The 26838-nt window shown below is 44.0% G+C and overlaps 1 protein-coding gene and 2 long non-coding RNA genes across 3 annotated transcripts in view; 2 read left to right on the top strand and 1 right to left on the bottom strand.

The window, feature by feature from the left end:
* Positions 1–299: 299 nt before the first annotated feature.
* On the bottom strand, positions 300–4093 carry LOC311253941. The gene is made up of 3 exons (XR_014622076.1): positions 4022–4093; positions 2439–2582; positions 300–457 (listed from the first exon to the last, which is right to left on the bottom strand). It is a non-coding gene; the product is annotated as an uncharacterized lncRNA (long non-coding RNA).
* The window catches only part of LOC311253940 (uncharacterized protein), a 32502-nt gene continuing 8943 nt past the window's right edge, over positions 3280–26838 (top strand). Inside the window, exon 1 of the mRNA XM_084384390.1 lies at positions 3280–3292. The gene's annotated coding sequence lies outside the window, so the exon portion shown is untranslated. The remainder of the gene's footprint in view (positions 3293–26838) is intronic.
* LOC311253939 lies at positions 5511–11245 on the top strand. Its single transcript, XR_014622074.1, has 6 exons — positions 5511–5710; positions 6029–6127; positions 7872–7897; positions 8458–9135; positions 9432–9524; positions 10287–11245. It is a non-coding gene; the product is annotated as an uncharacterized lncRNA (long non-coding RNA).

Raw genomic sequence — 26838 nt, 5'->3', positions numbered from 1 at the left:
AATGCTACATATTAACCAAGAGCTGAATACATCAGAACTGGTTTACAGTCTATGATCTTGTCTAGCCTGTACACATTGGAGTCACAACCAAACCATGACAAAGTTCTATGTCAAATATGAACACATCATATAAATAAACCAGAACTGGTCTGAATTTGTGGCTACTGTACATGTCATTATGGTACCTCCAGATACTGTGTTAAATGGTGGCAATGGTCCAGTCTTGTTGGTCTCAGTCAAAGATGAAGATACCTACTGAAGAATTGAAGAAAAAACCAGACACGAGAAACAACTTGTGAACAGTAGAGAACTATTTTATTTTTTTAACATGTGCCACAAACAACAACACAACACAAACAAAACAAACATGAAGATGAACATGAAAATTCTGACTGCGGAACACTGTTGCGGAACACGCTCACTCATGGCCCCACCATTGTCTCCTCTTCATCTGGCCCTTTAAGAAATGCACAAAAGAACATATTTTGTTGACTCAGTAAAGCAGTACTGTGGTTACTGTATATGGTTGCAGTGCAAAACACAAAACCTTATCAGGAGACCAAACAAAAAAGGCCCTGTAAAGTGATATAAAGTTATACAATATTGTGTTCATCAAACACTCTGACAAACTTCACATTTAACCTGAAGTTACAGTAATAAAACATAATGTATATTTGAGTTTGTCTTCATGTTAAAGGGGAATAGTGCACAGCCATTTGATTTTTTGCTATTTTGCTAACCTTTCCTCAGCATTTGTTGGTTCACTGAAGCCAGCCATAATGCAATTAATGGAGCATATCATATACATGTTGCAATGTGTGTATTTGTGTGGTTCTATCCTTTCATAAAAAGATAATGGATACAGGGTGTTTTGGTGTGTCATGATGCTGCCAGCACGAGAGCTGGGATACTGGGTCGGAGGGTCTGATCTTACAAGGTTGGTTTTCAGCCAAGTGACGCTAGGTGGAAGGCAGAGAGCCTCCATTCTCCCTGGAACAAGCCAGCAACATTACTCTGAAGCTGTTTCATTAAAGCATAAGTAAGCGGAATGTTTGTGTTAATATAAGTCTTATATAGTTATATCTTCCGACAGCAATCACTTATATAGAGTGTTTGGTCCGAAACACGGGTCTGTCAGTCACCCTGCTCTGCTGTAAGCCGAGGAGAAAACTTTCCTTGTATCCTACAACCTTTATCCAATGAGGAGAGAGAACGGCATAAAGGGGCGGTCCTCTCTGTGTGTGCAGCCAAGGGATGCACGCGCATGTGTTGACGTAGGGAAGAGGGCGGGGACTGCTAACTCCATCCGCTGACAGGAAGTTAGCCAAAACGACCGGATCGCTTACTTCTGCTTTAAGTAAAAAGTAGGTAAAAATCTTGAATATTTCCTCTTTAATGACTCTCCATGGGGACCCCCAAGATAGCTGTCAGTCTGGTGGTGCGTAATAGGTATCCACAAAACTGGACATTTACTGGACCAGAGGTCTGTGTGCTATGGCACGGTGCTCTGGCGGAACACTGGGGCCATACTCAGATCTAAAAGCCCTCACAAGAGGAGAGAGTTGGGATAAAAGTTGAGGTGAGGTCTCTCTGTCCTGGTTTATTCTTTATATATTATGCCAAGGTAAGTATTATATTCCATTGCAACATGGCTGAGGCTCTCAGTTGGAAGCAACTCCATCCTACATATTAAACCTATCACATATCAAGTCTGAGATGACAATGAGTCAGCTAGCCTCACTCACACAATCGCTGTGTAGTTACATCAGACCTGCCCACATGGTGGAGCTGAAGACCATGAATGCAGCAGTAAAGGGAAAAGTTTGAGGTTAGATAAGACCACATCTTAAGACTCAAAACTTCATCCACTCATGTTAACATTAGAAGTATGTTTTTGTGTTTGATAGGGGGTTCTTTCATTCCAGCTCAATTTAGCAGGGAGATGGCATGTAATATTAATATATTTAAAAATATATTTCAGCTGTTGCTTCATATTCATTAATTTATTTTGTAGATAGAATATTATACTAAAGTCAAATACAGTTTTCATTAAAGATGTGTTTCTAACTGAAATGTGATTTCCCTACTTTTCAGACCCATGTACTGGCTTTTAAGAAAGGCAATGGGTGACAATTCCAGTTACAGTTTACATTACTGTCCCACCACTGCCAAGTGAAATCTTTACATTTACAAGAAAATGGCTATGCTTGCTGCATGGTGGCTGAACAAGCTTCTAATTCCTAAGTGACCATAGCGGAAAAAATGGCAAAAATCACAACACTGCCTTTTTTAATTGTATTTGCTCATTTAGAATTGGGGAGATTTGTTCTGTACTTTGCGCTCGTTTTTTTTTTACATATGCTGACAGCTTCATCTTGATTTCTGCTGTAGAACAGTATCACACATATATTGCAAAATAGGTATTGTAGCTGACTTACGTGCGAGCTGTGTGGCACGCCTTTTCTCCTCTCTCTCTCTCCTCCCACCATCCCTGTCTCCAGCGAGATGAAGCCACCTTTTTATATAAGCCTCCACCTCCTGGTCTGTTGCAGTGGCCGTCAATTGATTGTTTCTGACCGTTCCTAAAAATTGAGAAAACTGTAAAGCTTTGGATAGATTGCACACAATGGTGAGAAATGGCTAACTGCATGACATGCTATATCCTGCCCATAGTTGGGCAGCAATGAATGTAGTTTGAAAACAGTCTAGCCATGACCAGCCAATTACTAAAATTGTAGGAGGAAAACTCTCGCCTTCAGCTGACGAACTGATTGCAGACTGGTGCATCTTAGAGCAGGGGGCAGATAAATAGCTGGAGAAGATGGTGAAGCACATAGTTTTAGATATTTTTATTATGGTGCAGGTTGCTGACATTTCGGCACAGAGTATGTCTTCTTCAAAGCAAACAGAGCAATTTAAGAATGGCAGCTTTAAACTGGTGCCTTATAAAATGTGATTGGGTGTATATGTTGTTGTATTATAAGTATTTTATAACGAGTATTAGACTATCAGCATTTTTAATTAATTGTATTACTTAAAGCTATGGTCTAAGGTCTGAAAGACGATGAGAAGCCGCCATTAGCAGCACCGTGGAGAGCTCCAGAGCTGGAGGGAGACTCGTCGCTCTGGGCGACCCAGCACAGGGTGCTGTATGTGGGGGAGAGGAGTAGGAAGACCGGGGCCTGTAGCTCCGCGGCGCCGTAGTTCGCAGAGCGACCCCGCTCAGGTTGCCGCTGCGGCTAGAAGCGGCTGTGTGTTGGGGAGAGGATCAGGGAGACTCGACGCGGCACCGGTACCAGTAATAACGGCAGCAACACATTCTGTGCTTCTGTACTGTGCTTCTCTGAATCCTAGTGGGGCTTTCAGCGGCATGTGTTTAAACATGTACCCTCTGACTGTTATAATCATATGGATGCTGTTATAATGTGTTGTGATTGAGATCCTGACCCACCAAACAGCCTGGAAAGTGACAAAGTTACGTTTTTCGTACAAAATTACATAATCACCATCAGTAAACAGGACGCTGTCTGACTATTTCACTCGCGGGGAGGGATGCTGTTTTCTGGAGGGAAAGTTCACTGCCACAGAGATTTATTTTTCTTGTCTCACACAGAGTCGTTGAACATGGGTCGGCATGTTCTCTGACCACTTTGCCACCACTTCTCAACTGCCTGCTCTGCATTATAGTCCTCAACCTCAGGGAAATGCAATGATATACGGAGGAGGGAATTGAGCATTTTGTTTGAGAGTGAGCGTTTGACATTTTTTTTTTCACTGTCCCGTAATTGTCCCGGACAAAATATAAGTGTGTCCCAGCAGGAATTTTTATGGTCCCCGCCGGGACATCGTTAATTTCGAGCCCTGCTGCCTGGTCATATTAACCTTGTATAAAAACTGAATGTTAACTAGCTAACATTTTTCGCAGCACTGGCAACCTGACAAAACAATGTGAAGTTCCAACAATAAGAGCTGAATGTTTCCCACAGAAATTCATTCATTTATTTTTCGTTCAGGGACTCACCTCACCGTGACTTCTCTCCTCGATCTCCGGCTCGCGCACTTTTTGCTCCCTTGCTCCCTTTCGTCAATTCGAATATGATGCATTCAAAAGACTCGTAATTTGGAAAACTCCAACTTAAAGCGGAAAAAAACATAACGGAAAGTAGAGTTTGAATAAAGATACGATCCTTACAGACTTAATAGCGTTGACTTAATAAAAAAACAAAAAAAACAAAAAAACACTGTCACTGTGGGTGATATGTTCAGGTAAATGTAGGTCAATACATTTTCCAATGTCGACCTGCCAGTCATTTTCTATGTGACACAGAGAGCAGGTGGGAGCGGTTTCTGTTCACAAATGAACTGTCACTCTTGGCCTAGGCTATGCTCTTATTGGCACACTCGGTCAAGGAATGTACAGTATGTTGTGAATTTAATGAATTGAATTGAATTTATTTATTTAAAACAGGGACAATGCACAAAAAAACATTAATCTTGTAAGACAAGAAGAGATGCTTTGAGCCAGGTTATAGTTCCGCCTGTAGTCCCTGGGCAGGTAAAGTTAAAGCAGATACAGTATTAAAATCATTGAAATATGAGTGACATGATGACCATAATATTTTAAAAATAGACAGAATACACTAGTAAAAGCAGGGAACAAAGAGCACCAAATCATGAAGTGCACAACAGCACATACTCTCTTACTCTTATCACACATTCAAACAGATAACAGTCCAACTATCCTCCTCTAATAACCACATTCATACACATATTAATAACCAGACACGTATACACACATGTAACTCAACAATGTGTGCAAACTCGCTTCCTCAGTAACCAGCGCTTTGACAAGCATGAGAACATGTAGGGATTTGTACATACACTGAAAAAAGGAACATGTTGGATTAACTTAATTCAATGGTGGACATTGGTTGCACACAGATGTTTTGCTTTGGCAGCAACTTAAACAATTGAGTTAAATTAACACAAGTTATTCATGTTCAATAAACCTGTATATTTTGTGTTGATACAGTGTGATTAAAACATGTTTTGATAAAGTAATTTGAGCTCTTGGAACATTTAAATCCTTCACAATTTCATCACTTCATTTCAACACTATTCAATAACTTTTACTCCAATACTATTTGGTAGCGTAAATACTACACGTTATTTTCATTTTACATGTTCGTATTATAGTCTAGTGTCAATTACACAATTTTACAATGGAGGCCTAAAAACAGATTGTTTGTATTGTTCTCTGAAGATGGTTGCCTGTACCACTAGTAACCTTTCAAAATAAAATGTCTAATTTCACTGCAGTGACAGTAGGTAAAGAATTGAACTGACATTACTGTTCTACTGTAATACAAATCAACAGTGAACAAGCACTGAAAAAAGTGAAACCACTGTGTCATTCCTTTAAAGTGTATTTTTAAATTGGTCTAATGAAAAATTGTGCGTTCATGTTTAAACCTGATAATTTCAGTTTGCTTCAAAGCAAATGTCACTACCTGTGGACAAAATTAAAAAAAACACTTCTACTCAAATGGTATTTTCACTTCAAACCAAACGTTTTCCTGTCACGTGACCATTTGACGTCACGTCAGACCGCTCTTTTCGACGTTGAAGTCCGCCATTGTTGTTTCCTCGCATCAAGTGCGGACGGCAAGAGTGGACTGTCTGTCCTGTGTGGAAAACTCGTTAAAACAAGGTAAGAATTCAAAACTGTGCTGTTTTAGTGCAACACGCGCTTTCCGTGTACATTTATGGTCAGTGGCAGAGTGAACAACTGACATTATCTTAAAGACTGGCTTTGAATTTTGTGCACTACGCACATGCTAGCTAAACGAGGTCGGTTGCAGAAACATTAGCAACAACTACGTAGTTCTCGTTGCCTGTGTTTAACAAGTGCGAAGTTAATGTTGTTAATATTATTGTGAAGTCGCGTTATGAAAGAATAAGCGTAAATTATTGTGATAAGGCTTGAATGAGGACAACTAGAAATGGGAGCCACTTTTTTTTTTCTCAGGTGGGCTGCAGTCAGGTCCACACTTCGCAGACACACGTAGTGCTGTATCTGCAGCCGAGTGAGAGGCGAAGACCGTGAAACTCCAGTCCGCGGTGTAGGGTAAGTTGTGATAATACTTGAATATGGTAAACTAGAAAAGGGAGTGGGTCTACCCGGCCACGTTTAGCAAGTATGCTACAGGATGGAAGGAAAAAAAAAAAAAAAAAAAAAATCACGAGAATCACCCTCAATGTCGAAATGTTTTGTCAAACGCCACAAGCGATAAATCTAGGGACTTTAACTGGTGTCCTTGGAGACTTTTGTGGTGTTTGGAGACACTGACTTTAAAGCAGGTATTGCTCTGCAGCAGCCACATCACCAGACAGATTTCAGTGCAGTGCCCCAGAATTGATCTGCAGTGCCCCAGTAAAGATTTGACCAGTAAAAAAATTAACTTCAGAGTTTTAAGTCTACATAGCATAGGCTACGGAATGAGCACATAGCTACTTAATATAATTGCTACTCTATTCACTCCACATACACAATGTGCACATGGCTACTTAATATGGTAATTTATTCACGTGTAGCGACTTCTGAGTCAGAGAGAGAGAGAGAGAGAGAGAGAGAGAGAGAGGCACGCTGTGAAGCAGCTGCATGAGGTACTAACGTTAGCCGACAACAACTTGCTAAATATATTATTTTGATTTCGATTTGACTAAAACAGTATTACTCCTGATGGATATCAGAAAGTTATTCGCTCAGCAGGGATAAAGCAGCAAGGAGGAATGAGAGAGGTAAGTCCTAGCTAGCTAGGCAACATATCTGTGTCGATGCTAAGTTAGCTGACTGATTCCTTGTATCAAAACAACCGTATTAATTTGCTGTACAGATAGTGACTTTTGTTAGATAAGGATGGGAAAACCAAAGTGGTGACAGCTGTCAGTCAGACCCTGGAGGGATTTCCAGTGAGTTTATGAAACAGTTGTAACTGTGGCATAATGTTGGTTCTGGTCAGCTGGTTCTGGTCAGGACCTCAGCATCAATGATAACTTTGAGTAAGCTTGTGTTAGTTGACAGATATGGCCTAGGGATACTATACAGTGGTTATCAAATGGTCTATCTTCAGGAAGACATTTTTTTTTTCTTAATCATCAAGTCGTGACCCAAATTTTTAAAACATTCAAATTTATTTCACAGAAAAATAGCGCAGTAATATGGACTTGTCTTGTTAGTCGGTTTGCCTTTGGCTAAAATACTCTTGTTTTGTCACTAGAAAAATGGCTAAAGCTAAAGCATCTGGTTTTGTTGCCACATTGCCATAAATGGAAATGGAAATAATATCAAAGAACCCAGAGATGTAGGGGTACTTTATTTTTTGTTTTACTTTTGTAAATGTTCAAGATGATTACTTCAATTTGCAGATGATTTGCAGATCGACATATTTGTGTGAGGCAGGATTCTCAAAAATGACTGCACTCAAAACAAAATACTGCAAACGTGCACAAATCGAGGATGATTTGAGGCTATGTTTGTCACACATTGAGCCAAGAATTGAGGATTGCAGGCTCAGGTCTCACATAACACCCCCCCCCTGATTGTTTATGAATGGGACATATTTGAAGCCATGTTTTTCCCCCCAAAAAATAAAATAGTGTGCAGAGTAAATAAATTGTGACCCAGTATCAAAGGATCCACAGAAGAGGAAGGGTTTATAATTACATTCTCTCATCTGTCAGTATAATCCAGTATAGTACAATACCAGAATGCCTAAGGTCTAATAAATTGGAGTCTGTAGTGACAATCATGGACAATACTAACTGTCCCAACAAAAAACTAAATGTGAAATCTTCCATTTCTGTTACAGGTTTGCTCCTGAAAAGATTGCAGTTGGTAAGTCCGTAAATGAACAACTGTGGAAATTATTTTAATGGATGTTTAAGTGACATTAGTGTCATTGACATTTTTTTATTTGTTATATTTCCCTAATTGCAAACAGAAATAACTTCAGTTTCATCAGACAATAACAATAAAAAGGAAAACAATTTAATACAGCTTTAAATAATGTTAAAAAGGGAAGTAAAAATGTTTAAGTTAAAAGATTGATTGCAGCTATTGTGGCAAGAAATAAATCATAGTTTTTTGTGTCTCATACACTATGGCCATGCACTTATGCCAGCTGTTGAATTAGCTATAGTGGTGTCTGCAGATTTTCAGGATGGTGTGATTAATTCATAAGATTTACATTTCAATACTAGTTTTAAAATACTCTGAATTAATATAATGAAATGAATAACTACTAGCTTTTAGGGGTGCTGCTTTCCTTCTTAGGAAGTAACTTGATAAACAACTGCTTTGTTAGATTAAATGCAAATGAACCATCTACCATGTGGCATTTTACTAATTGCATTAAGTGTTAAATGGGTAAGGTGGGTCTTCTTTTTCTTTTCTAGTCTTCCAATGAATGTGGAAATGCAAAGACTGTGGCGCCTGTGTCTCACGAAGATCTGAGCTTCTTAAACATTACAAGCTTGAGCACAGACATTATGGACGCCACCACTCCTACCCATGCATCCATTTAAACTGCCCATGTACCTGCAAAACTTGGAAGGCACTTTTGACCCACTTGTCAAGATCTCATCAGCCATCATCACAAACTGAAACTGACTTGACCACATTTAAATGTCTCTTATGCCACATCAATGAACGTTCAACTTTAACAGACTATTTTCAACATATAGCTCAGCATCTGAAAAACAGTGAAACAGTTGATTGTGTGTTTAAGGGTTGTTCGTACAGAACAAATATTTATGGTTCATTTAGAACTCACAGAAGCAGAAATCATAAGAATTACACAGTAAATGACTTAAAGCCTGAAATACTTGTGAAACAGGGGTCAAGCGGAGGTCTTTCAGTCGAAATCCATGACAGTGTCCAGATTGATATTGAGCCCTCAGACGTAAATAGAGAGGACCTGGATGATTCAAGTTTTGATGTAAATGATTTGGCTACTTCAACCACGATTCCTGGCCTCCTTGGACAAGCACCACAGCAAGCTGATTGAGATCATCAGGAACAAGGGAGGAGCTGTCAGGGAGAAGACCCGGGATGTGCTTAAAGTTCTTGATCAGGTGTATACTTACTGTAATACTGCAAAACTCACCTTACATCACATAAATAGTAACATTGTAAATAGAAGCAATTGTGTTATTGTCTCATATTGTCATCACATTTGATTGTGGAGTTGGATTACATGTTGTAAGAAGCACAATGTGCATCTTGACGTTTGCGCAAATCCATTTGTTTGATTACTGGACAATTACTGTAAGTCTAAGTTCCCATTGATGCATTTTCATGTTTGCATCTTCAGTCAAGTTGCACAGTTCAACAGTATGAATTTTTATTGTTTATGTTTGCACTTACCTAGAGCCTTGATGTAAGCCTAAGGAGAGAGTGTCTGCTGAAGTGCCTCATCCCTTACCTTGGGGAAGATGTACAAAAACTCATCAAGGAGTTTCTGGTAAGAAGTTTTGCATTATTCTATTAAGCTTTAGACAATCCTAACTGAAGTATCAACAAATATTAGTCAAAAAGGTGAGTTATAAGGTCCAAAAGCGCCATCTGCAAGTGCTCTCAAAGTGCACATCTGCTCCCAGTAACCCGTTACGCAAATACCGCCATTTTTGACATCGCGCAATGCATTGTGGGTATGCACCGATGCACTCTGGGATTGAAAGTGTCCAAACAACACTGCAGCACCGTGCTCCGCGGCTCTGACAGACGGGCCACGGCCGCAATGGACACAGAAGATAACTTTAGTAATATGACGGTTAGTCATAAATGTAAACGGAATAAAAATAAAACTAGTGAAACTAGTAAATCATCTTGGAGCTCGAGCGTTTATAAGAACCAGGCGCACATTTGCAACAGGCTACTTATTTTTGCACTGACCAGCACCCATTATGCACAGAACAAGGAGGTCACTGCAGGAACACTGGAACAAAACTACTTTCCCCCCCCGACATATCTACTAAGTATGGTACTTCTTTATTCACCTGACACTCAGAGTATCACAAGAACACCCTTCCAAAGGAAAATATCTATAATCACAGGCAGAAACTATGAGTAACTGTCCACTAAAACTTTGCTACAGATGAGAGAAAAAGTCTTTTGGTCTTCTGCTGTATGATTAAATCACTCCCTGCTACACAAAAGGGAGACAAACTTGTGTGCATACATACAGAGTAGCCTTTTATACAATAAATGTCTTGTCTTTTGTCAGGTTGGTGAGAAGGATGACGCCGAAAGAGAGCTCCAACAGTGCACAATGGCTGTGTTTGTCATCAGAGAGGAGGAGGATCCATTGCAGCCACCACGTGACGTAGGCATCATCATAGAAGGTGTGGAGGTGCTTAATGAACTGCCATCAGTTGCACATGGTTGTGCCCTCTTATTTGGCTTCATATATGCTCTAAACTTGAGCTATCCAGGTGAGCTCAAACACACTTTCGATGCACTGCAGAAAATATTCATGGAGATAGAGCCAAAGAAAATGACACGCAGAGTGTGCAGTCTCAGTGTCAAGCTCTAAATATGGGGTTGCTCAAAGAAAGACATTTGGATACAGGATGTTGATCTGTTTTAAGTGCTTGTGTTCAAATACATCCCAGGATAATGTTAGGGGTCCTTATAAATAAGAGAAAAAACAGCTTTGATTCAAAACAGGCTTTAATTTCTGGTATTCTCTGTTAACAGAATTCTTTCTGTTGTAGAAATATTGTGGCACTGATATTAACATTGAAATGTGAATGATGCTAAATTCAGAATGATCAGCAAGAGCACTAGTAATGGCTCCTTTTTTTTTTCTTGAACTGCCGTTGTTCATAATTGCATCCATAGCAACTGTGTGTATCCTTGGTTTATTTTTTTTGTGACTTCCTTGCATTTATAATGGTTCAAAAGAATGATATTCATACCTTTTTGTCAAAGGATAGCAAAGATTTTATTAGATAGACTGTTAAACTCTATCTCTGTTAAGTCTAAACTTAATGGCTGTTCCCTTTCATCTCAAGTTTTAAAGAAGAGTACAACCAGTTATACATGTTAAGATACGCATGTTAATTGATGTTTTACAAGTTTTGTTTTTTATGTGTAAAACGCATACTTTCCTGGCTGCTGATTGTGAGTTTGAGGTGATGCCTATTTCAAAGTCATCAAAAATAAATGGTCTTTTGAAGAGAATTTTCCTGTTTTTAAGTTTTCTCTTAAGTTAATCAGTGCAGTGAATTCTAGTCCTATATTATAGAGAATTACATTTTGTTTATGGTGATATATCAGTTTTTAAAAAGGCAAAAAACATCATTGTATATCTAAGTAAGTAATACTTTGGCTTGTGACTAAAGAAAATATATTGTTTATGGATAATTAAAAAAATACTTTGGACTGAATCAGACATTTAACTTGAGAAAAATTAAAAAAATTGCGTGTAACAGAATTACAGCAATTCAAGTAGTTTTATCCAAAGTAAATTTAATAATTGGATGTAATGGTAAATATTAGGTTTTCCCAAATTAAAAAAATAAGTTGTAAAAGAGTAAAAAAAATAGTTTATGGTCTTGTAATGATTAATGTTTTTACTTTGATTGAAAGCAAATTTTTTGCTTTGTCTTAAAATACAAAATTAATTTACATTAAATCAAAATTTACGTGTTCAACCAAATCATAAATTTAATTTGTGAAAAACTAATAAATTTAGGTGTAACAAATTACAGTAATTTTTTTAAGTTGATCCAAAGTCTCACTTTTTTCAGTGAGGAAGGCTGTTGCAAGGGCTACATTATCCAGATCTTGAAGAACCACCACACCCTCGATGATGATGCCAACATCAGAAAAGTCATTGCCTGGCGTCTCTCTGGTGACATATTCCCACTGTCGTTTTCTCAATGGCACTCAGTGCAGTGGCCTCAGTCATGTCCTGGTTAAAGATAAAACATTTCTTGAAGCTTTTTAAAAATAAATAAATAAAATAAAAAAATTGATGCTTTTGAATGCAGCAATTCTAATGCAATAGTTTATTTAAACCCATGTAAGCAGCATAGCAGATTACTACAGCCAAAGATTGCCCTGCCATGCTGCCATTCATGGTCAATTTCTGAGAGAAAAAATAAAATACAGACATAACAAATTCCAGATCAAATGAAGAAGAGCCTTCAAGCTAATGTAAAGACTGAATTCTCGTCCTCATTTCTTCTGGAAGTTGTTTTCATGTTCCTGGATGATTTTTTATTATTAACCTTGATTTACTCCAGGGCTGTATCCCAGTCCCAATTCTGCCCTTGTCAGATGAGGGTCAGTGCAGTGTAAGAAGATGGTGGATTTTTCCTTCTTTCACTAGATTCACAAATTTGAAGTGTTTTCACACTAGTGTAATCCCTAATGTAAGAGAAACAATATTTTTTCACTCTGTGGCAGAGGGGTCAATATAGGTGGTTTTTCACTTTCATAATGGGGGATTATGGAGAAAAAATGGACTGTTTGGACCATTTGTTTTTAATCTCAGCACTGGAATCACTTTGCCAAGGTGATAAAGATGGCAAATGGACCTAAACGGTCCAAGTAGGATCACAGGGTTAACTGAATACGTTTGGAAATGTAGCAAAGCCACAATCTACTCACAAAACACCCACCATGTACTCCTGCACCAAGACGTCGGGATTCTCATTCAGATAGATGCAGAGTCCTTTAATGAGGGACTCCCTTCCGGCATCAATGTCATCCTTAAGAATTATAACAAAGACAATAGAGATATTTGAACTCAAATTTTCAGTAGCACAGAAGAAAGTGATCAAAGACAAAAACTCTGACTTTTTTAAACAGTCAGCATGTGACACCAGTATCTAAAAACCAACAGTAAAACTACCTGTTTGGACCTGACCTTTATGGACTGGACGTTATATAATCTCCGGAGATGATATAAAAAAAGATACATTTCTCATAGTGCAGTGCAGTGACAGTGAATGCATGATAAAAATGACTGGGTCCTTTCAGTGGAATCAGTACTCACAGGTTCTCACATGAACACCATATCTATGACACAACTAGTCAGGGCATCATTTTTTAAATTACCTCCATTGCATCAAAAAGAGCTGGCCATCTCTCTTGTACATTGCTGATCATGGGAGCATCACAAAAAAAACATAAAAGCTGCTGCCAAACTGTGCTCGATTACATCTGGGTGGTCATTTAGAACACCAGTACTGCTACCTGGTTGAGCATCCTCACCAATGTCATCATCAGACGTATTTGAAGCAGATTCTGGGGAAGCGAGGGTGGCTGATGCTACAATTCCTGGTTTAAAATCTTTTAGTGAAAAAGACCTGTGTTTTCTGCTCTTGTGGGATTTAAAAGATCCTAAGATGTTTGTTTGAAATTTGCAATCCAAGAACATGCACGTTACAACCTCATTTATCTTCAAATGTGCATTAACGTGAGTCCAGTAATCCCTCTCAGACACAAGATCCTTACAAGGACACAAATGGCAACTAAATGTACATTTCTCTGACTGATGACGACTAGTTTTAATAACATCTATTCAAATGAATTAACAATGCATTCCACGTTCTAAAAGTGCATGGGCAGCTTGCATGCACACATGGAATACGATTGTTATTCCCATAATGTCTATGTCTGACTCGATAGTACTTCAGAATATGGGACCTACTTGGAAAAACTGAAGGGCAGGTCTTGCATTGCCACATTCACTCTGTCACTGGAACACTTCTAGCACCATTCACTGTGGAAGTAAAAACAAAGAAGGATTAAAGGTAGGGTTGGAGATCCTGGAAAAACAGTTTGAGCAGGACACATTTTAAAAATACACAGACAAAAGTCCAAGCCTAAATTAAGGCTTTAGCTAAATTAATTACATTAATCACCTGTCTGACAATATATACAGGTAAAAGTTGAACCTATGACAGAGTTGTCGTATAAGATACCACAGATGTATTAATGAGGTGGCCAGTGTCTGTGTATGCATGTGCTGAGGGATTCATTAAAATCTGTAATGCATTAACTACTACTAATTACTACTAATTACGGTAATAATAAGAGCAAATACAACATCCTGGTCTCACCACAAAAACTTGAGCCCATGATCCATCAGCTGACTCCAGGTGATATGCAGACTTGAGTTTGCATTATGAGGCATTATCTAGGCATTATGAAAACTGTATTTTAATAAACATACATTAGATGTACTCTCACCGGCAACTTTATTTAGGTACACTGCATAAACCATTGTAAAATATCAAATAATTAATGTGATTCTTCTCTGATGAGAACAGAGACTAATCATGTTCCATGTTCAAACACTGGGCTGACTGTGCAAAGCCAGCAGCTTGTATCCAAGAAAAAGTTAAGTTGCCATTATGAACATTAGGCAGTGGCAGGCCATGGCTACGTGATTATTGCTACCACTGCTCAGACAGAGCAGACGCACACCAGTTAATGTGTCCTTTTTTGTTTGAATTTCCTCTCCTTCTGCTCATGTTCTCATTACACGGTGTTTGGGGGGAGGGGGGTCGCTAGCTTAATGCCGCTGATGACATTAGCTTTGTCATCAGCGGTGTTAGCTAGTGTGTTAGCTAGTTAACACAATGTAACTGAACAGTCAGTTGGCAAACCAATTCAAACAGAAGACTAAGGAGCGCCGCAAAGTTAAGTTGAATGTAACATGGACGGCTCCCGCTCAAAAAACAAATTCAAATAAAACATAGTGATAAAATAGCGCGAGCAAATAAGCTCATGGGACTTTACCGAACTCACTTAGTTCAACGTTAACGTTACGTAGTGACTCTCAAGACATTAAACTACATTTGGCTGAGATTTCGACAATATTTAATCAGAAAATCCAGACTTACCGACCGAATCGTGGCGTGGCGTGGCGGACCGTACGGCGAGCTCTTGGACGTGACTGTAAAGTGCGCAAGACGAAATCGCGTGCGGTATCGCGATAATTAACATCGCTACTTTATTGACTCACTTCATCCCAACATGATCTGAACAAATTAATGTACCCTCTCTGCATATTATGTAGTTTCTACACTATATAGTTACGTTTAACTTTAAAACATGAGGCAATTGTGTTCAATACACCCAACATGCTGACATAAATCCAAGAGTTGGCCAGTCTCCTTTTTTCAGTGTAGAATAAGTTCTGGAAGGACATTCCATTGGCCACACATGAAAATGCATATACTCAAATCAGAGAAAACACAGAATTGTTGGTCAATATATATATATTTTTATAAATTAACTTTCATCAACAAACAACAAATTCATCACAGTCAGCATATTATTTATACTGACAGATAATATTGCACTAAGAGAAGAACAAGTTAAACTTGACTATGCCTACTGTATGTAATTCCTGCTGGTATCAGACGGATAACAACTCTCAGAATTCACCATCCGCTTGTTGTGTTAACTTTTTTCTCTCAGATTTTTATGAACGGTTTTGTTTCTCTTTGTATCATGGGTGCAACATCCGGGCTTGCCATGGGGATGTGTTGTTCATGATAGACATTAGCTTGGATAAAATTCTCACCTCCATAGTGGAGAACACAATTAAGGCAGTTCAGGCCTAAAAGTCTTCAGTCCTCTAACTGCTTCAAGCTCCAGCAAAGAAGCTGGACGGGGGCTCCATTAGTGGCGAGCTTCTTCCAGAATGAGTGAAGGATCAATATTGCAGGTCGTTCATGCTGCAACATTGCCAATCATGCCCATCATGGAACATTTCCACCGAAAAAGGAATATCTACTTGCACTTTGCACTTTGGATTCCTTGTTTTTTCCCCTGTCCGAGACTTAGGCTCGTTGGCTCTTTTGTTGCTACTTTATTTCTGTTGGACTTTGATTACCTGTTTATTTACCTCTTTCTAAAATAATAAACTGTTCCATTTGAGTCTGCATTTGGGTCCTGTTATCCCCTATACCCTGAATAGTGGACAGCGGTTCAATGAGAGAAGCAAACTAACTTAACTTAACTTGTCTTGTCTTTTCTTGTCCTGGCACATTTGTACTTCACAAAGTATGGACCCCACAATGTTACTGAACCATATGTGGGCCACTTTAGGCTCACATCCAGATTAGTCGATGCTAACTTGCCGTCTTTCGGCCAAAAATGGCCCAAATGTGTTTCAACAAAGGTGGGCCACCTGTGTGGAACCACATGTGGGCCACTTTAGGCTCACATCCAGATTAGTCGATGCTAACTTGTCGTCTTTCAGCCAAAACTGGCCCAAATGTGTTTCAATAAAGGTGGGCCACGTGTGTGGAGCCATAAGTGGGCCACTTTAGGCTCACATCCTGATTAGTCGATGCTTACTTACCGTCTTTCGGCCAAAACTGGCCCAATTGTGTTTGAGCAAAGGTGGGCCACATGCGTTTTCTCATAAGTGGGCCACATAGGCTCACATCCAGATTAGTCGATGCTAATTTGCTGTCTTTCGGCCAAAACTGGCCCAATTGTGTTTCAGCAAAGGTGGGCCACTTGCGTTTTGTCATATGTGGGCCACTTTAGGCTCACATCCAGATTAGTCGATGCTAATTTGCCGTCTTTCGGCCAAAACTGGCCCAAATGTGTTTCAACAAAGGTGGGCCACGTGTGCTAAACCATATGTGGGCCACTTTAGGCTCACATCCAGATTAGTCGATGCTAATTTGCCGTCTTTCGGCCAAAACTGGCCCAAATGTGTTTCAACAAAGGTGGGCCACTTGCGTTTTGTCATATGTGGGCCACTTTAGGCTCACATCCAGATTAGTCGATGCTAATTTGCCGTCTTTCGGCCAAAACTGGCCCAAATGTGTTTCAACAAAGGTGGGCCACGTGTGCTAAACCATATGTGGGCCACTTTAGGCTCACATCTAGATTAGTCGATGCTAATTTGCCGTCTTTCGGCCAAAACTGGCCCAAATGTGTTTCAACAAAGGTGGGCCACTTGTGTTTTCTCATGTGGGCCACTTTAGGCTCACATCCAGATTAGTCGATGCTAATTTGCCGTCTTTCGGCCAAAACTGGCCCAAATGTGTTTCAACAAAGGTGGGCCACGTGTGCTAAACCACATGTGGGCCACTTTAGGCTCACATCCAGATTAGTCGATGCTTACTTGCCGTCTTTCGGCCAAAACTGGCCCAATTGTGTTTCAGCAAAGGTGGGCCACTTGTATTTTCTCATATGTTGGCCACTTTAGGCTCACATCCAGATTAGTCGATGCTAATTTGCCGTCTTTTGCCCAAAACTGGCCCAAATGTGTTTCAGCAAAGGTGGGCCACGTGTGCTGAACCATATGTGGCCCAGCCTTGGTTCACTTAAGGAATAACCATTCCCTACTCTGCCACGTATTTGCCAAAGATGGGCCATATCTGTTTTGTGATATAAGGGCCGAATGTAGCATTTACCACATGGGCCAGTTTAGGCTCACATCTGTTTTGTGCGGGCCAGAAGAATGCCTACAGTGCCGGATTGTTGCCTGAAGTGGCCCACATCCGTATGCTATCTGGGAAAGCACAAAACTAACAGAACCCCTTTAAATCTAACCCCAGTACTGTGGCACTAATAACCCCTCATATAGCTGTGCCACTTTTCCCACAGAACACATACATTAACAATATTTCAAAACAATTAACACACATAGTTTAGTCCATGGTCACCTGACCCATGGAAGCGCGCCACAGTGCGCTACTTATGACGTGGCCCGGAACTGCCTCGGTTCGGCCCGTGAACCCGAGACAGACCTCTGCAGCAACAGCAGGTGAGCGTGTGTGTAGGTGTGTGTGTGTGTGTGTGTGTGTGTGTACGTGTCGCGTAGGCGCCGAGTGTGCACCCTCGACGACCCACGGAGGGGAGAACAGAGTTCAGGGTAAAAAGTTTATGTCACTGCTGGACCGCGAGATGCGGCCGGCGGGGAAACAGGTGATAAGGAGCTTGGCTCCGCCGGAACAATGAGGGCGCAGCGCGCCCCACCGGCACTCTCTGACAGAGAGAGCGCGCCGGTCAGGAAATGACGGGCGTTCAACAGCGCTCCGCCACATTATCCCCCTCCTCCCCGAGGTTGACGATGTGCGGCAACCTGGAGAGATAGTCTGCCACAACATTGGTCTTGCCCGCTCGGTGTCGGATCTGGAACTGGAACGGCTGGAGAGAGAGGTACCAGCGGGTGAGACGACTGTTGTGGTCTTTCATGGAGTTAATCCAGGTCAGAGCCCTGTGATCAGTCTCTAAGTCAAACTCTCTCCCCAGCAGGTAGTACCTCAAACTCTCCAGGGCCCATTTGATGGCCAGGCCCTCCTTCTCCACAGTGGAGTACCTGGTCTCCCGTGGCAGCAGCTTCCGGCTCAGGTACAGCACCGGTCGCTCGTCACCAGGCTCACCTTGGGCCAGGACTGCCCCCAGTCCCACCGCTGAGGCATCGGTCTGAACCAGGAACCGCTGGCTGAAGTCAGGGCTCCTCAGAACTGGCGAAGAGCACAAACAGGCCTTGAGAGCTTGGAACGCCGCCTCGCAGTCCTCGTTCCAGATGACCGGGTTCCTCTGGTCCTTCGCCGTCAGTGCTGTCAGAGGTGCTGCGAGGGTGGCGAACTGTGGGACGAACCTCCTGTACCAGCCGGCCAAGCCCAAGAAGGACCTCACCTCCTTCTTCGTGCGAGGGCGTGGGCAGCTACGGATGGCCTCGACCTTGTCCACCTGTGGTCGGACCTCCCCTCGTCCAAGCCGGTACCCCAAGTACTTCGCCTCCTCCCAGGCCCATTGACACTTGGCTGGATTCAGCGTCAGGCCTGCCTGCTGGATCTGGCCCAGGACTCGCTCCAGATCATGCAGGTGCTGCTCCCAGGTGGCACTGAAGATGACCACGTCATCGAGGTAGGTAGCACTGCAGTCCTCACACCTCCGCAGGACACGGTCCATCAGCCTCTGGAAAGTTGCTGGTGCTCCATGTAGGCCGAAGGGCATCACCGTGAACTGGAAGAGGCCAGCAGGTGTCTGGAACGCTGTGCAGGGACGACTGGACGCTTCCAGGGGTACCTGCCAGTACCCTTTACAGAGGTCCAGGGTGGTGATGAACCTAGCCCGACCAATCCTCTCCAGCAGGTCGTCGATCCGGGGCATCGGGTAGGCGTCGAACTCTGACATGGCGTTGACCTTCCTGAAGTCCATGCAGATGCGCAGGGAACCGTCCTTCTTCCCCACAATGACCACCGGGCTACACCACTCAGACTGCGACGGCTCGATCACCCCCAAGCGCTGCATCTCCTCCACCTCCTTCTGAAGTTTGGCCACCAGGTGCTGGGGCACCCGGTAGGCCCTCTGACGAACCGGCCCCTTGTCTTTCAGCCGGACCACATGCTCCACGAGGTCAGTCTTCCCCGGGTTGGCCGCGAAGAGCTTGGCGACCCGCTGGAACACCTGGCACAGCTGGCTGGACTGGGCGGCAGAGAGGTGCCCGAGAGCAGGCTCCGCAGACTGGCTCAGGTCGGCGAGGGTAGACTCCTCCTCCCCCGCGCTGTCCACCGCCGTCACCAGCAGAGACGCCACGGGAACCCGAGCCTCCCTCCACTCCTTCAGCAGGTTGACGTGGTAAACCTGCTTTGCCCTTTTCTTGTCCGGGTGGTGGATCTCGTAGGTCACCGGGCCCATCTTCCTGAGGACGGTGTACGGGCCCTGCCATTTGGCCAGCAGCTTGCTGTTGGAGGATGGCAGGAGGAGTAGGACCTTCTGGCCAGGCTGGAACTCTCTGTGCCTGGCCTGTCAGTCGTACCACGCCTTCTGGGTCTGCTTGGCCTCACGAAGGTTGACCTCGGCCTCGTCTCGGTACCTTGCCAACCGGTCCCTCATCTCCAGCACGAACTGGACCACACCACGGTCACTGGTGCCGGTTGCGGGAGACTCCCAGGTCTTCCGCAGCAGATCCAATGGCCCCTGTACCTCCCAGCCATACAGAAGCTCAAACGGGGAAAACCCTGTGGACGCTTGGGGAACCTCCCGGTAGGCGAAAAGCAGGTAGGGCAGCCACTGGTCCCAGTCTCTCCCAGTGTCGGCCACAAACTTCTGCAGCATCTTCTTCAGGGTCTGAATGAAGCGCTCTACCAGGCCGTCCGTCTGAGGGTGGTACGGGGTGGTCTTGATCGCCGAAATCCCCAGTGCCGGTGGAAGAGCTGCAGGAGTCTGGAGGTGAAGTTGGTCCCCTGGTCTGTGATGATCTCGTCCGGTACACCAACCCTGGAAAACAACTGAACAAGACAACGCAGACCAGCAGGAGCAGTGACCGTGCGCAGGGGGAAAGCCTCTGGGAACCGTGTGGCGTAGTCACAGAGCACCAGGATGTACTGGTGCCCCCCACTGCTCTTCACCAATGGGCCCACAATGTCCATGGCCACACGCCTAAACGGAGTGGAGATCATGGGCAGGGGTTGTAGGTAGGCTCGGTCGGACTGGCAGACATAGCAAGTTTTCTGACAGGTGGGACAGGTTTTGCAGAAGGTTTGCACATCAACATACATGGAAGGCCAATAGAACCTGGGGGATATGCGCAAATAGGTTTTGTTGCGGCCAAGATGACCTGCCCAAGGCAAGGTGTGTGCCAGGTGCATTATCATCGGCCGGCATGACACAGGAACCACAAGGCGTTTGACCCCCTCCGCCACTGCATACAAAACATCACTGTCAACAACAAAACATTCTTTCTCCCCTTTTGACATATCCAGCCCCCCAACCACCTTGGCGAACAAGGACTTCAGAGTCCCATCCTCCCTTTGCAGGGCCCCAATGTCCTCTGGCACCTCCCACATGCCCTTTGCCAGTCCCTTTGCACAGTCCGGCTCCCGGGACTTCAGCCCCTTTTCAAACCGCCGCTGGCGGCGAGACTTCCTGGGCCCCTTCATGGGCCCCTCAAACAAACTGCTGTCCAGGGTTGAAAAGAGTTCTGGATCGGGCCCCTTTTTCGGCCCTGGGTCGGCTGTCACCCCCGCCCTGGCCTGGGTGCGGGTGATCACATAACCGGACAAACCCTTCCCCAGGTCACTGTCTTTGGGGCCGGCCTCCAGCAGCACGTCCAGCAGCACAGGTAAGTCCCACCCCGGGATAGCAGCAACAGGTAACCTTTCCACCACCCCGACCGTCAGCAGGTAAGGTTGCTCATCCACCACCACCGTCACCTCAGCTGTGGGGTAGGAATGGCTGTCCCCGTGCACACACAAAATGTCTTCCTGTCTGCTATAATCCACCACGCCCGTTGGCACCAACTCCCTTCGGACCAGCGTCAGGAAGCTCCCCGAGTCAACCAGAGCAGTCACAGACTCACCATTAATGGTAACGTCCTTAAAACGCTGTTGCCCTCCCCCAGCACTTGCAACCTCAGCCCGAGGAGTGTAGCATGCCCCGCTAAGCTTAGCTTTTCTGATGGGGCACAACGAAGCCTTGTGCCCTGCTTGCTGGCAGTAGAAACAGATGAACTCCTTACCGGGGCTGCGCTGGCGAGGTGTGGGCCGGGATTCTCCAGGCGGATGCTGGCTGGCTCTGGCTGCTGGTCTGGGCTGCGACGAAACCTGGCGACTGGGACCACCGTGATAAGCAGGCGGGCCTCCCCTCCGTGCGTTGAGGTACTGCAGCGCTAGCTTGCCTGCAGCTAACCCATCCGTTGGCTTGTGCTCCTTCACCCAGGTGCGGATGTCTGTTGGGAAGACTCGCAGCAGCTGCTCCAAGATGACCTGCTCACCGATCTGCTCCTTGGTATGCTGCTCTGGCCGAATCCATCGACGGTAGAGACCCTTTAAGCGGTGGTAAGTTTCTGTTGGGTTCTCTCCCGGTGGAACTGCCATGGCCCGGAACTGCTGGCGATACGTCTCCGGTGAGACGTCAAACTTGGTCAGGAGTGCCGCCTTCAGGTCCGGGTATGAATGAGCCCTCTCCTCGTCCATAGCGGTGTACGCCTCTAGCGCCTTCCCAGTGAGTAGCGGCACCAGGCGACACGCCCACTCACCATCTGGCCAACCACACGTTCTGGCAATCCGCTCGAAGCGAAGCAGGTAATTTCCAATGTCCTCCCCAGCCAGGTACTGGGGAATCTTGGGGTCACCAAAGGGTCTGCTCTCCGGCCTCGGAGGTTCTGTCCCACTGCTCACCCCAAACCTTGCCGCCCTTAAGGGTGAACTGCGGCGCGGTGCAGCAGGTGTAGGTAAGTCCATTCTAAGGCTCATCAGCGACCTCTCAGATGGTGATAGGGACCCAGGTGCAGGGACAGGTGCTACCGGCCTCGGCCCTGCCACTGCCTGATCCAGTTGCGGGGCTGGCCACGAAGCCTGGAGTCCCCTGAGCTCTGCCAGGAACCCCTCCTCTCTTCTCTGCTGTCCCTCCAGGAAGGTCCTCATGACCGCCACCAGCTCCTCTCCTGGACTTGGAGCTCCAGGGCCGGCCTGCCGGACTGGGGCCGCCGCACCCCCTTCGTCCTCCTCGGCTGTGGACCAGGCTCCCTCCTCGCCATCTTTGTCCTGCACTGGTTCCTCCTTTTGTGAGCGCAACCCAGTACCCGTCTTCCTGTGTACCGGATGCGCCCTCGTCGACTGGCCATCCCACTTCTGACACCAAATGTCGGGGTTCGATACTTTGAAACGCTGGTTTGGAAAGATGATGGCCCAGTCGGCAAACTTTAGTTTGGTGATTTTCTTTTTATTACACCAAAAACCCAAAGACAAAAATACCCACAGGTGGCAAAGCAACAAAAAAAACGCAGGAATATTTACAATATGACAGAGTAAAAAAAATATTTACAAGGAACAGGCAGCAACTGTTATCCACATGCCACTCAGCCGAATCCTTCCTTCAAGTGAGCCGAGCTCTCTTTAAAAACCCCCTTGGCCCCTCCCCCGGGCAAACCAATTAACAAAACACGGGTTAAGAAACATAAACTGGGAAACAAAGCACAAAACTAACAGAACCCCTTTAAATATAACCCCAGTACTGTGGCACTAATAACCCCTCATATGGCTGTGCCACTTTTCCCACAGAACACATACATTAACAATATTTCAAAACAATTAACACACATAGTTTAGTCCATGGTCGCCTGACCCATGGAAGCACGCCACAGTGCGCTACTTATGACGTGGCCCGGAACTGCCTCGGTTCGGCCCGTGAACCCGAGACAGACCTCCGCAGCAACAGCAGGTGAGCATGTGTGTAGGTGTGTGTGTGTGTGTGTGTGTGTACGTGTCGCGTAGGCGCCGAGTGTGCACCCTCGACAACCCACGGAGGGGAGAACAGAGTTCAGGGTAAAAAGTTTATGTCACTGCTGGACCGCGACATGCGGCCGGCGGGGAAACAGGTGATAAGGAGCTTGGCTCTGCCGGAACAATGAGGCGCCCCACCGGCACTCTCTGAGAGAGAGAGCGTGCCGGTCAGGAAATGACGGGCGTTCAACAGCGCTCCGCCACACAAATTCAACCAGTTCAGGCTAGAAAACCTGTTTGAAAGACCTTTTTTCAGTGAAATGCAGCTTAGGCGACTGTACAGTGCAAAAACAGGCTCCTCTTGCTCTGAAACGCTCATTTTTCACATAAGCCACTTTTCACCCTTAATGAATTAAATTCCAGGTAAAAACTCCTTTGCCATGAAGAAGATCCAAATTCAACCAGTTCAGGATAGAAAACCTGTTTGAAAGACCTTTTTTCAGTGAAATGCAGCTTAGGCTACTGTACAGCGCAAAAACAGGCTCCTCTCGCTCTGAAACGTCTATTTTTGACTTAAGCCAGTTTTCACCCTTAATGAATTAAATTCCAGGTAAAAACTCCTTTGCCATGAAGAAGATCCAAATTCAACCAGTTCAGGCTAGAAAACCTGTTTGAAAGACCTTTTTTCAGTGAAATGCAGCTTAGTGCAAAAACAGGCTCCTCTCGCTCTGAAACGCTCATTTTTGACATAAGCCACTTTTCAGTCTTAATGAATTAAATTCCAGGTAAAAACTCCTTTGCCATGAAGAAGATCCAAATTCAACCAGTTCAGGCTAGAAAACCTGTTTGAAAGACCTTTTTTCAGTGAAATGCAGCTTAGGCTACTGTACAGTGCAGAAACAGGCTCCTCTCGCTCTGAAATGCTCATTTTTGACATAAGCCAGTTTTCACCCTTAATGAATTAAATTCCAGGTAAAAACTCCTTTGCCATGAAGAAGATCCAAATTCAACCAGTTCAGGCTAGAAAACTTGTTTGAAAGACCTTTTTTCAGTGAAATGCAGCTTAGGCTACTGTACAGTGCAGAAACAGGCTCCTCTCGCTCTGAAATGCTCATTTTTGACATAAGCCAGTTTTCACCCTTAATGAATTAAATTCCAGGTAAAAACTCCTTTGCCATGAAGAAGATCCAAATTCAACCAGTTCAGGCTAGAAAACCTGTTTGAAAGACCTTTTTTAAGTGAAATGCAGTTTAGTGCAAAAACAGGCTCCTCTCGCTCTGAAACGCTCATTTTTCACATAAGCCACTTTTCAGCCTTAGGCGACTGTACAGTGCAAAAACAGGCTCCTCTCGCTCTGAAACGCTCATTTTTCACATAAGCCACTTTTCAGCCTTAATGAATGAAATTCCAGGTAAAAACTCCTTTGCCATGAAGAAGATCCAAATTCAACCAGTTCAGGCTAGAAAACCTGTTTGAAAGACCGTTTTTCAGTGAAATGCAGCTTAGTGCAAAAACAGGCTCCTCTCGCTCTGAAACGCTCATTTTTGACATAAGCCACTTTTCAGTCTTAATGAATTTAATTCCAGGTAAAAACTCCTTTGCCATGAAGAAGATCCAAATTCAACCAGTTCAGGCTAGAAAACTTGTTTGAAAGACCTTTTTTCAGTGAAATGCAGCTTAGGCTACTGTACAGTGCAGAAACAGGCTCCTCTCGCTCTGAAATGCTCATTTTTGACATAAGTCAGTTTTCACCCTTAATCTATTAAATTCCAGGTAAAAACTCCTTTGCCATGAAGAAGATCCAAATTCAACCTGTTCAGGCTAGAAAACTTCTTTGAAAGACCTTTTTTCAGTGAAATGCAGCTTAGACAAAAATAGGCTCCTCTCGCTCTGAAAGGCTCATTTTTGACATAAGCCAGTTTTCACCCTTAATGAATTAAATTCCAGGTAAAAACACGTTTGCCATGAAGAAGATCCAAATTCAACCAGTTCAGGATAGAAAACTTGTTTGAAAGACCTTTTTTCAGTGAAATGCAGCTTAGGCTACTGTACAGTGCAGAAACAGGCTCCTCTCGCTCTGAAATGCTCATTTTTGACATAAGCCAGTTTTCACCCTTAATGAATTAAATTCCAGGTAAAAACTTGTTTGCTATGAAGACAAGGGCGCAATTTCCACTGGGGACAGGGGGGACATGTCCGCCCCACTTTTCAAAATCATGTTTTTGTCCCCCCCACTTTTTACACTTTGAAAACTAACAGTAGGCACAGGCTGTAATTGCAAAACAACAAGAAACCCTGCGTAAACTGACCGCTCGGAAGCCCCCCTCACACTACGTGCTCAATCAAAGACACAGACAGGACGCGGCACAGCAGCAAAAAGATGAAAAGGAGCCGACAGCTCAACTTAAAGTCCTTATTTGGAACGGGACTAAAAAGGAAGAAAGAAAATGTGGGTTGATTAGTCATTACTGGTATTTCTAACTTTACTCTATACACTATTGTAGCTAACGTTAGCTAACTAATATGTTAAACCAGGCGCTTAGCCATCTCTGTTTAAAACGTGTATGCAGCGCACTGATCACACAAGGAAGAGAGGAGGTGAAAAGAGACAACAACACCGTTACCTGTTGTATACTGGCCTCAGGCTGTACGATCGCTAAAACGCTGACGACCAGTGAGTAACGAGTTTGAAAGTAGCCTCTAACTTAATCAATCAATCAATCAATCACATTTTATTTGTATAGCACTTTACAATAGCCAGACGGTACCCAAAGTGCTTTACATCAAAACAATAAAATAATACATAAAAGCAATACATAAAAAACACAGGAAAGTGCTACAGTGCTGCAAGAAAACACAAGAAAGTACTACTAGTGCTGCAGGGTGTTAAAGGCCCTCCAAAAGTGCATTAAGTAAAAAACAGGCAAAATAAGTACACCTAAGAGCAGGACTACCCTAGTCAGAGTTAAATGCCAATCTAAAAAAGTGTGTCTTCAGCTTCGATTTAAAAAGGCTGAGGTCAGTAGTGGTGCGAATGTCAGGGGGCAGTCTGTTCCACAGCCTGGGAGCTGTGACAGCAAAAGAACGATCGCCCCACTGTTTAAGTCTTGACCTTGGTACCTCTAACAGGAGCTGGCCGGAAGAACGGAGGGCCCTGCCATGATCGCGGACAGTTAAAATCTCTGACAGGTAGGAGGGAGCCAGGCCATTAATGGAGTAAAAAACAAACAATAAAAGTTTAAAATCAATTCTAAAACGAACTGGAAGCCAGTGGAGTGACGACAGCACAGGGGTAATGTGTTCACACCTGGACGTGCCTGTTAAAAATCGGGCAGCAGCGTTCTGAACAAGTTGGAGACGCGAGATTAAAGACTGGCTTCATGAACGCAGCTCAAACCAACCCGGTGCCTCAGCAGGATGACCAAGCCTTGATAAATACACCGGATCCGCGCATCCTCATGCATTTCAGCCGGGTCGCTACCGGAGCTAAATTAAAAAAATAAATAAAAATAAAAATAAAAGCGCTCCTTGCGGTGGAGCTGAGAACAGCGGAGTTTCCTCTACTACAGCTGAACAGCTGACATGTGGTCAAGACGTACAGACCTGTCACAGTCT

The sequence above is a fragment of the Pagrus pagrus genome, assembly GCF_965226575.1.
Source record: "Pagrus pagrus genome assembly, contig: HAP1_SCAFFOLD_79, whole genome shotgun sequence".
Taxonomy (NCBI): Eukaryota; Metazoa; Chordata; class Actinopteri; order Spariformes; family Sparidae; genus Pagrus; species Pagrus pagrus.
The sequence above is the reverse complement of the archived record's forward strand: the minus strand, read 5'-3'. Positions and strand labels throughout refer to the sequence as shown.